Below are 9619 nucleotides of genomic sequence, written 5' to 3'. Positions count from 1 at the left end.
GATAGATAGATAGATAGATAGATAGATAGATAGATAGATAGATAGATTAGATAGATAGATAGATTAGATAGACAGATAGATAAGATATGGATATAAATTGCTTTTGAAAACTCATCCCTGCTAACAGGCTCACATGAGTTACTTTTATGAAACTGTAGTCAAGAAGCAATCATGACAATCTATCGGATTTGTGTTTGGGTCACTCAAAGCCTTTAACACAGTCAATAGACTCCATCTCATTCTTGTTCCTCCCAAGAACTAATTCAAAGAAAACAATCCTCAGATTCTGCTTTGGAAAGATGCTCTCTTCAAATTGAGACTGTGGCCTTTGATAATTTTCCCTTGCAGACCTCAAGAATACCATCAGATGAGGTTGAACCCAGTCTCCTCATTAGGCATCAAAATGAGAAGATTCAAAGGTACACACAGTCTGAGGAGAAAAAAAAAATCAGACAGAAAAGTATCTAACTACTGTGTTTCATAGTTGAAGAGAGACAGTAGGATAGAACTGAAGAAAGAGGTTTTTAATACCAGCAGCCAAGATTCTCTGCTTCCATCCCTCATGCTACTCTGTCCTCTGGAGAAAAAAGAAGCTTCACTCACTGTAATGCTAAGGGACAGAGGCATTTTTGTTCCAAGGGCATTTTTGTCTTTGCAAGTCTGAGAATTCAGCCCTGTGCTGGTGGAGACCAAGTCTCTGCTGTCATACTGGCTATTTTTTAGGAGAGTTTTAGAATTAGGTGATGGGCAATCTAGCAAATCCAACAGCAAAAATGGATCGTGACCAGCAGGCAAGATTTCGTGTGCAACTCTTCCAGCTTGCTCCAACGCATCACCTGCCATCAATCCATCAGAAGAGGTACTAACACAAAACTTACAGGAGTTACAAAATGAAAAGAACCTGGGCCACATTTAGAGCGTGAGGCCAGTAAATGTCCAACTGCACAGAAACCCAGGAAGGCTCTCGCGTAAGCAGGGTGGGTTTCCCTGGGGAAGAGTTCTATCTGTGCTTTCGCCTGAGATCCTGCCAGAACGGTAGGAGGGTGGACTATCTCTGCAACACACAAACAACGCAGCAGTGACTTAAGTCTCAGCTTCAAGGACCTCACAAATTGAGCAGGTATGTGTGTATGGATATGTGTGTGCTCCTGTGTGTGCTGGTGCCTGTAAAGGGGGCAGGATCGAGGCTGGAAGTGGACCCCAGCTGCTGTTTCGAAGTTGCCCTCTACCTTGCTTTTAAAACAAGGTCTCATTGGCCTGGAGCTCAACAAGTAGGATAAGCTTGCTGTCCAGTGTGCCCCAGGCACCTTCCTAGCTCTGCCCCTGCCCAGCTCTGAGATTATAAGTGTGACCTGCCATTCGCAGAATTTTTTTATTTTATTTTACATCAGATCTGGGGGCCACACTCAGAGCATCATGCTTGCATAGCAAAAGGGCTTTCCCACCTGAGCTGTCTCTCTAGCCTTGACCTTGCAAATGTAATGTACTTTCTTTTTTTGCAAGTAAACAAGTCATAACACTTAATTTGCTGCAATTCATTTTACTTACCCATTTTCCTTAGCATTCTGTCTTTTCTAGAAAATTCAAAAATGAACACGGGATGCTGAAGAGTAAAGGCGAATTTATTATGGGTCCAATTTACCAACATCAGCATCAAAGTTTTTTTTGTCCTGTCTGTAAAAAAGAAAAAGTTGAAGAGATGTAACATAAATGAAGGACATGAGAGTTTAGAACCTTGTATCGTAGGTTTGTGCATGGTTTGTGGAGGGGATTTACTTATTTTTACATGCCAATTGTAACATCCCCTCCCTCCTCTCCTTCCAGTCCCTCTCCCTTCCCTCCCTTTCCTACCATCCTCCATTTCTCCTCAGAAAAGGCTCAGAAAAAGGGAGGCCTCCCATAGATATCAACCCACCTTAGCATGTCAAGTTGCAATAGATCTAGGCTCAAGGTCTCCTACCGTGACTAGGCAAGGCAGCCCAGTTAGGGGAAACGATCCAAAGGAGGACAACAGAGCCAGAGACAGCTCCTGCTCCTGCTGTTAAAGATCCCACATGAAGCACATCTGTTACCTATGTGCCAAGGGCCTAGGTCCCTCCCAAGTATGCTCTCTGGTTGCTGGTTCCATCTCTGTGGGCCCCTATGGGCCCAGGTTAGTTGATTCTGTGTGTTTTCTTATGGTTTCCTTCACCTCTCTGGCTCCTTCCATCCTTCCTCCTTCTTTCATGGAATTCTCCAAGCACTGCCTAATGTTTAGCTGTGGGTCTCTGCATCTGTTTCCATCAGTTTCTGGGTGAGGCCTCTCAGATGACAGTTATGCTAGGTGCCTGTCTGGAAGTATACAAGAATATTATTAATAGGGTCTCTCTACTGGCATGGGTCTCAAGCTGGACCAGTCATTAGTTGCCATGCCTTCAATTTCTGCTCTATCTTTACCCCTGCACATCATGTTGGCACGAGAAATTGTGGGCCTCAGATTTTGTGGCTAGGTTGGTGTCCCTGTCCTTATACTGGAAGTCCTTTCTGGTGACAGGAGATGGCCAGTTCAGGTTCCATATTCTCCATTGCCAGGAGTCTTGGCTAGGGGTCACCCTCACAGACTCCCAGGCATTTCCACCATCCTAGGAGAAACATACAATATTTTAAGTGCATTTGCAGTGGCTTAAAACATCCCTGTATATCAATTATAAAAAGCCATGGGCTGGCAAGATGGCTCAGCAGGGAAAGGCACTTGCTATACAAGCTTGATGACCTGAGTTGAATCTGACCTGAATATGATTGAGTGTAGATTAGAATATTCTGAAATTTGTACACAGGTTCTATGGTGTGCTAGAGGTTAGCACAAGAGACTATGTTAGACAAGCTAGAGGGATTTCTTGGCAGGACTTCACAAGCCCTTCATGACAATGTCTGTTGTGTGTTTGCAAGAGGATTCTGTAGGTTCGCAGCATTTTCAAAACGAATTTTTCAGTGCAATGGTCCTACTTTACAGAACATTTAAACACACTTTAAGAGGTATGAGATGTAGCAACACAAATCAATTAACTATGCTGCCTACTTAGAAGTTTCCTAGTGCTGTGGTAAAGATGAACAAGAAAAAAAAATCTAATAGAACAAGTTATAAGTCGTGAACCTGGTTTTCCCCGTCTCTTCCCTCATTGTTTCTTCCCTTTATTTTCCAAATGTAAAACAAATAATTTTATCATGAGCAAATAATTTTATCCCTTATTTCCTCACATTGAACTTGTCAGGGCCGACCTGAAACATTTATCTCCCATGAGCAAGGAATTGGTGGATGTACCGAGAATATAAAGCGAAAAACTGTTAATATTCAGCTTCATGGGCCCAAAAATGGGATCTTGTAGCAATTTAATGGCTTATAGAAGCAAGCTTTTTCTGGGAGAAAGGGGATTTCCTAAATCTCTTTAACTCTCCAACTTAGTAGAGCTAAGCCTAATTCAGCTAATCATACTTGTTCCTTTACCTCTGTGCTCCCCAAATCTCCATGTGCATATAAGTCATCTGGGGCCTTGTTCAAAAACACAGATTCTGATCCATGAGGACCAGGTAGAGCCTGAGAAATTGTTTCTTATGAATCCCCAGATGACGCCTCTGTTCATATAGGGACCATATGTTCAGTGAGACACCATTGCAGATTACTTTTGGGTATTGGTGGCTGGCCATGAGGCTCTCTGACCTCGGGCAGAAGAAATTTCAATGCTGAGCAAGTGAAAAACGAACTCCCACCTACACTGTGGATCAGCAGAACGGACGAAGAGGTAGAGGGCAGTAAGATGAACCTCGCACTTCCTTCTTTACACTTCCGACCGGACATCATCAGTGTGTTGAGAAGGGGTAGAGGAAACGAGGGGAGCCTCACCTAGGCAAATACAGAGTGGTGCTCCCACTACACCACAGGGACCCAGTAACTGAGTTAACAAAGATAACTAGTGCAGCCAGAGAGACCAGACAACCAGGCACAAATGCAGAAGATGTCAACAGTAATCATGAGCCAGCTGAACTCTTCCCCAGGTGGAACTTATTGACCTTGAACTTCTCCAAGCCACACAGCACCGCAGCACAACCCCTCTGCAACTAGCACCAGACGGTTCCAGAAAAACCATGTGTGGCCCAAGAATCCCACCCCAGCACTTCAGGCAAGGCCACACAGCCACACCTCTACCAACAACACCACTTTAAAGACACACAATGGCTGGTGACAAGAAATGAGTGCGTGCTCTACTCAAAAGAAAAGTTGAAAAGTCCTATAAAGATAATTAAGCTTGCTGGCCTTGAGAAGACCAGGCCTGACCACCCCCCCCCCCCAAAAGTCATCAGTCCCAGTAACCAGGCCATAGGTCACCAATTCCGGGAATAAGACAATAAAACCCCCTACCAAGGAATAGCCTGGAGGTAACCACAAAAAAATGGGAAGATGTCTTATCTCAGGGTGGGGCATCTGTGCTGGGCAGCCTTATCTTCAGGAATGCAGCCCACTGACCACCTGGACATAAGCCAGTCAGGGGTTGACTCTTGAGACTTCCCTGGCACCCACCTGTTTGGGCAGGTTTGAACCGGTTTAGAGAGCCCCCAGCCCTTAATCAAGCCCTAGACAGCCATAGCCAATTGTGCTCGTACCCTTGCTTTTGACCTGTGCCAATCCACAATAAAGATGACCTAACAGTCCTGAAATTCCCCTACTCGACCTTTAATAGAGCTCTCCTGCTTTCTGGGGGTCGCCATTCTGCCTGGGTTCGGCCCCAGCATGCTGGTCTTCTGAAACGCCTTTTGTTGCTTGCATGCCCCTTGAGTCTGCAGTCTTTCTCTCAGCGTCTTCTGGACCCTAACAGCCTAATTTCAGTGAAGCTGGCCTTAACCGTGACTGCAGATTTGTAACTAGTAACCATTCTCATGTGGGGATAGTGAGCACTGGAAAGGAATTAATTTCTTCACATCTAAATTCCCCCTTGTTTTGTGGTAATTAGATGTAATTTCTCTTTTCTCTTCCTCCAATACTTTTATGGATGTCCTGACACACTGACAAATGTCTGAGGGAAATAAATACCTTCTTAAAAGAATGCATATCCCACTAGCAGACACTGGGTAATTAAATAATACTACCTCTGAGCTCTCTGCAAACTCACGCTGTCAGGGAGAAATGCAGAGGTGTTATCCGAGAACCACCCTGGTATGATGCGGGCACTGTCCAATGAGCAACGTGCTTTCTCTTGGGTCCCAAATGGGAAGTGATTTGAGCTGCCAAAAGGATTCACAAATAGGCTTTATAGCTCTCCTTTTGATACACAGCAGAGAGAGAGATGGCGTTGCCATAAAATGCCTACAGAGAGGAGGGGGAGGGGTTAAAAATTCTGACATTACAGCCGTGCCTCTTCGTAAGAACGCCTCAGAGAGTGGAGAGGATTTCTCAGGATTTCTGTGATGTCTCCCATATTCCCATACTCCATCCCATGGTAATGGACGTGTGCTTCCTGACTCCCACCTTTAACCTCATTTCCATTCCCATGAGAATCCTTGCCACAGAGACCAACTGTGACCAGCAGGAAAGCATTTTGCTCAGATAATAGGAAGAGGATGGGAAAGGAGGAGGAGAAAAGAAGGGAAAGAGAAAAGGGGGAAGAGGTAGAAGGAGGAAAAGTGGAGAAAAGGGATGAGGAAGGGAAGAGAAGGGGAAAGGGGAAGGAGGAAAAAGAGGAGGAAGGGAGGAAGAAAAGAGGAAGAGGGACTAGAAGGGAATGAGGAGGAGAGGGGGAGGAGGAAGAAGGAAGGGAGGAAGGCGAAGAAATAAGAGATGGTTCTGTCAGCAAAGTGTTTGCCTTGCAAGCACAAGTACCTGAGTGCAATCCCCAGAGCTCACATTAAAAAAACAAACACAGTGGTGGCCAGCTTTCTAACACAAGTGTCGGGGAGGCAGAGACAGGCAGATCCGTGGGGCTCCTCGGCCGGCCAGCCCAGCCTAACCAAAGAGCTTCAGGCCAATGAAAAACTCTGTCCCCAAAGATGAGGTGGACAGTTCCTGAGCAATGACACCCCAAGGCCATCCTCTGGCCTCCACATGAATGCACATACACGCAGGTACATCTGTATACACTAGAGAGTACAGCCTCACACACGAACATACATGCACATACACACATGTACCCAAAACAAGAAAAAAGTTAAAACAGAAAAAAAAAAAAAAAAAAAAGAGCTGTTGTGTCTCCAACCCAAATACAAACTAATGTACCCTACTTCCTGGGGAAGTAGGAAGCCTTTTACAAAAATTACTTGAAAAAAGGACATGCTAGTTTAGACAATGGTGTAAGAAAGCACAAGAATGGGAGAGGGAAAAAAAAAAAAAGTATGGGTGATTGTGTATAAAAAGCAGAAAGTGACCATACCCGGAGAGATATGATACACAAAGAAAGTCTATACCTTGAGTCATAACTACCCCCGACCCCGGGCCACGATCATGAGTCTCGATTACAAGCCCATGAGCAGTTAGAAGTAGTTAGAAGTCTTGTGCCCTTCGTTGTATGACTGCCTGGTTAATAACTGTGCCTGGCTCTCACTGCGGAGCTCTCGGCTAGCCCCTCAATCATCACCATAAAGATCTAGGTACCTCCTTATTTATCCAGACAGAAACTGGACAAACCACTCCTATTCACAGTTTCAACGCCACAGTGCCCTGGCCGGCTACAGGGAAGGACGGAGCCTGTGTGCCCTGCAAACTCTCTCACTGTGGGCCACTGACTGTGTCTGGAGGGTGCGGCGTCCGTCTTTACCTCCTCGAGGTTAAATGACACACTCCGTGTTTAAAGAAAGTGGACTGTGTTCTTCGGAACACGCGGGAACATCCAGGGAAAACACAGCTTGCTAACAGCCAGAAAGTGGGTTTTTCCCCCAGTGCGTTACACTCACGGCACCCTCTTGGCTACCCACTGGGAGCACTGCATGTTCTCCTGGCCTTCCTGAACCATCCTCATCCATTAAGGCTCGGATCAAATTTCACTTCCTTAAAGAAGCCTCCATTGATCTCACCTTTCACAAGAAACTTCTAGAGCAAGTATCGATCGTACCGTAATTGCAGTATTTAATCACACGCTGTCTTGTATTCCTTAAGTTCATTTTTTTTTTTCTAATGCAAAGGCATTTTTTCTTTTTTTTCAAAAAGAGCTGGAAGAGCTCACTGCCATGGGGTTTCTCAATGAGGAGTTGGGTTCTAGGCTTTCCCATAATCATAGTTTAATTATATGTTTCATTGGCGGTAGCTCACCGCTTCCTGCTCCTACCACAGCAATGGACCACTGGAAGGAACACTGAATCCTGATAGCTACCTGGGAAGAGCCTGGGACTCCCTGAGCTGCCTGATAACCAGGCTCTTAGCACTCACGCAGGACCCGGCTCCTGACTTGCCAGCTGGCATCCCTGACTGCGGCCCCTTTTCTCCGCCCACATGCAGGGCACTGTCTTTCCTCCAGAGAGACAGCTGCCTGCCCTCAGCCGCAGCTCTCCGGGGTTGGAGCTGCTTAGGTAAAAGTGTTCTTTGCAAACACTCCCCAGGTAGTCAGCCAGCTCTTTGCAGCAAAGCGAACATCTGCCTGATTGATGACCGCGGGTCTCACGGCCTCTAGGAGCCATTTGGTAGCTCTCTGCTGCTCCCTTCTGGCAGTTTTGTGACACTGCGTCAAATCTTTCAAGGATCTTTGCATCTTCAAATTCTATTGTGGGGTGACCGATGGCAAGAAGGAAGAAAAAACAGGTATCACGAGAGATGTTGTTTTTAAATTTACCTACGTTTTGTTAACACCTACTCACCTACTCCATCGTTGGCTACTACAATAGCTAGCCCTGCCTCACTAGATAAGATATAAACAGTTCTGCTAACAAGCCAGCCGACGGCAACAGACGCCAGATTTCTGTATCAGACGCCTTTACAGGTGCAAGATTCGTGTATGTGTGAATCTACATGCTCTCCCATCCTTACAATAACAAAGGTTAAGCCTGATGGTAAACAGTGGTAGTTCACATAGTTCACGATTGCCTGAGACGCTGGCAGAAAATCAGAATTCCTAAGCGTCTCCACCAGGGACTCTGGTTTTCTAAATGGGGCCCAGAGACGAATTTTTAACTGGCGCCAGGTACTTGGAACACAAGAGGTCCGTGGCGGACACTAGTCACCTAGTTATCTTCTCTTCTGTTATTCCATTCCTTGATTCGGCCAAAGCCAAGTACCCGGGGGTTTAGAAACCAACACAGCAGAAGCCTGGGGTGGGAGACGCGCTTCTCTGAATAAGCATCGAAGCTCGGCCATCAGAAACTCCCTCTGCTCTGCAGTGTGATTATTTCAGTGCCCAAAATACACCGTCTCTGATGCAAGGGAGTGTGGTAATTTAATAACGCTCTGTTCCATAAGTTATCACAAAAGACCTCGCATAACAGAGAGACGCTGAGTCTCTGAGTCAGCAAATGGTTAAGCGCCCCAGAGACAAGCAACTATTCAAAATACGTTGTGGTGCACTTTATTAAGCCTAGAGGTGTGAGCGCGAAGAAGTTTTGTTTCGTTTTCTTTCAATTATTGGCTTAACCAAATTAATATGTACCAGACCAAAGGAGGAAGGAAGGAAGGAAGGAAGGAAGGAAGGAAGGAAGGAAGGAAGGAAGGAAGGAAGGAAGGAAGGAAGGTGGTTCTCTGGAACGAGGCTTGTCCAACCCTAACACGCGTTTAGACCGTTGCTGGATGTGGGCTCTTTTCGGGTTAGCACGCACACCAGATTCGGCGCTGTCAGTGAGCTGCGGGTGCAAGCGAGAGCCGCGCCTGCCCTAGCCCTGCTCTCGCCTAGCTGCTTTTCCCTCAGTTTCCCGGCCCCTCTACCTAGGCAGCGCGTTCCCGGGAGCTCTGACAGCACCTCAGGCAAATGGGTCACGGTGGCTTTCAGAGACAACTTGGGTTGCGCGAAACCTCCTGACGTCAGAGGTCAAAAACTTCGCTGAAAGCCAAAACAGAGCCAGCTAAGGCCGCTGTTCTCTGAGCATGCGTCCTGGAAGGTTGAGCAGGAAGTTAAGGCTAAGCACAAGCAAACCGTAATCACTTCGCTTTCCCGACCTGCAATCACCTTTCCCCACACTCCTGACCTCCCTGCTTCTTTAACCCCTAAGGAACCCGACACTCTTTCCGCCGGGAGGCAGAGTTGAGGCTACCTGCAGCAGCTTCACAAGTGGCTACCTCAAGAAGGCGCTGTTAGCATCAGTTCCCACATGGTCTAGCGGTTAGGATTCCTGGTTTTCACCCAGGCGGCCCGGGTTCGACTCCCGGTGTGGGAACATAGTATCTTTAGCTCGGTGCGAGCTCTTTAGCTGATTTAGCAACTCCAGCCTATCTGTGCTGTACAGATAAGTTGCCGAAAGAAGGTTGAAACTCTGTCTTGCAGAGTTACTGTGCTTTGGACTGAATTCAGGTTCAATACTCCCTGGGCAAGCGCTTTAGCTAAATATTTTACGTTGAGACGCGCTTCCACCAAGTTGCCCAGGCTGACCTGGAACTGTGGAACATGAAAGCCTTAAGCACACCATCGGCCTGCTTTTCCACCCTGCTTCCTCTCCCTTCTCCACCACATTCCAG

At 46.6% G+C, this 9619-nt stretch overlaps 1 non-coding gene across 1 annotated transcript; it reads left to right on the top strand.

Moving 5' to 3' along the window:
• The first annotated feature begins 9249 nt into the window (after positions 1 to 9249).
• Positions 9250 to 9321, top strand: Trnae-uuc (transfer RNA glutamic acid (anticodon UUC)). The gene has a single exon. It is a non-coding gene; the product is annotated as a tRNA-Glu (tRNA).
• Positions 9322 to 9619: the final 298 nt, after the last annotated feature.

Source organism: Psammomys obesus, unplaced genomic scaffold, assembly GCF_907164565.1.
Source record: "Psammomys obesus unplaced genomic scaffold, mPsaObe1.curated_primary_1811, whole genome shotgun sequence".
Classification (NCBI taxonomy): domain Eukaryota; kingdom Metazoa; phylum Chordata; class Mammalia; order Rodentia; family Muridae; genus Psammomys; species Psammomys obesus.
The sequence above is the reverse complement of the archived record's forward strand: the minus strand, read 5'-3'. Positions and strand labels throughout refer to the sequence as shown.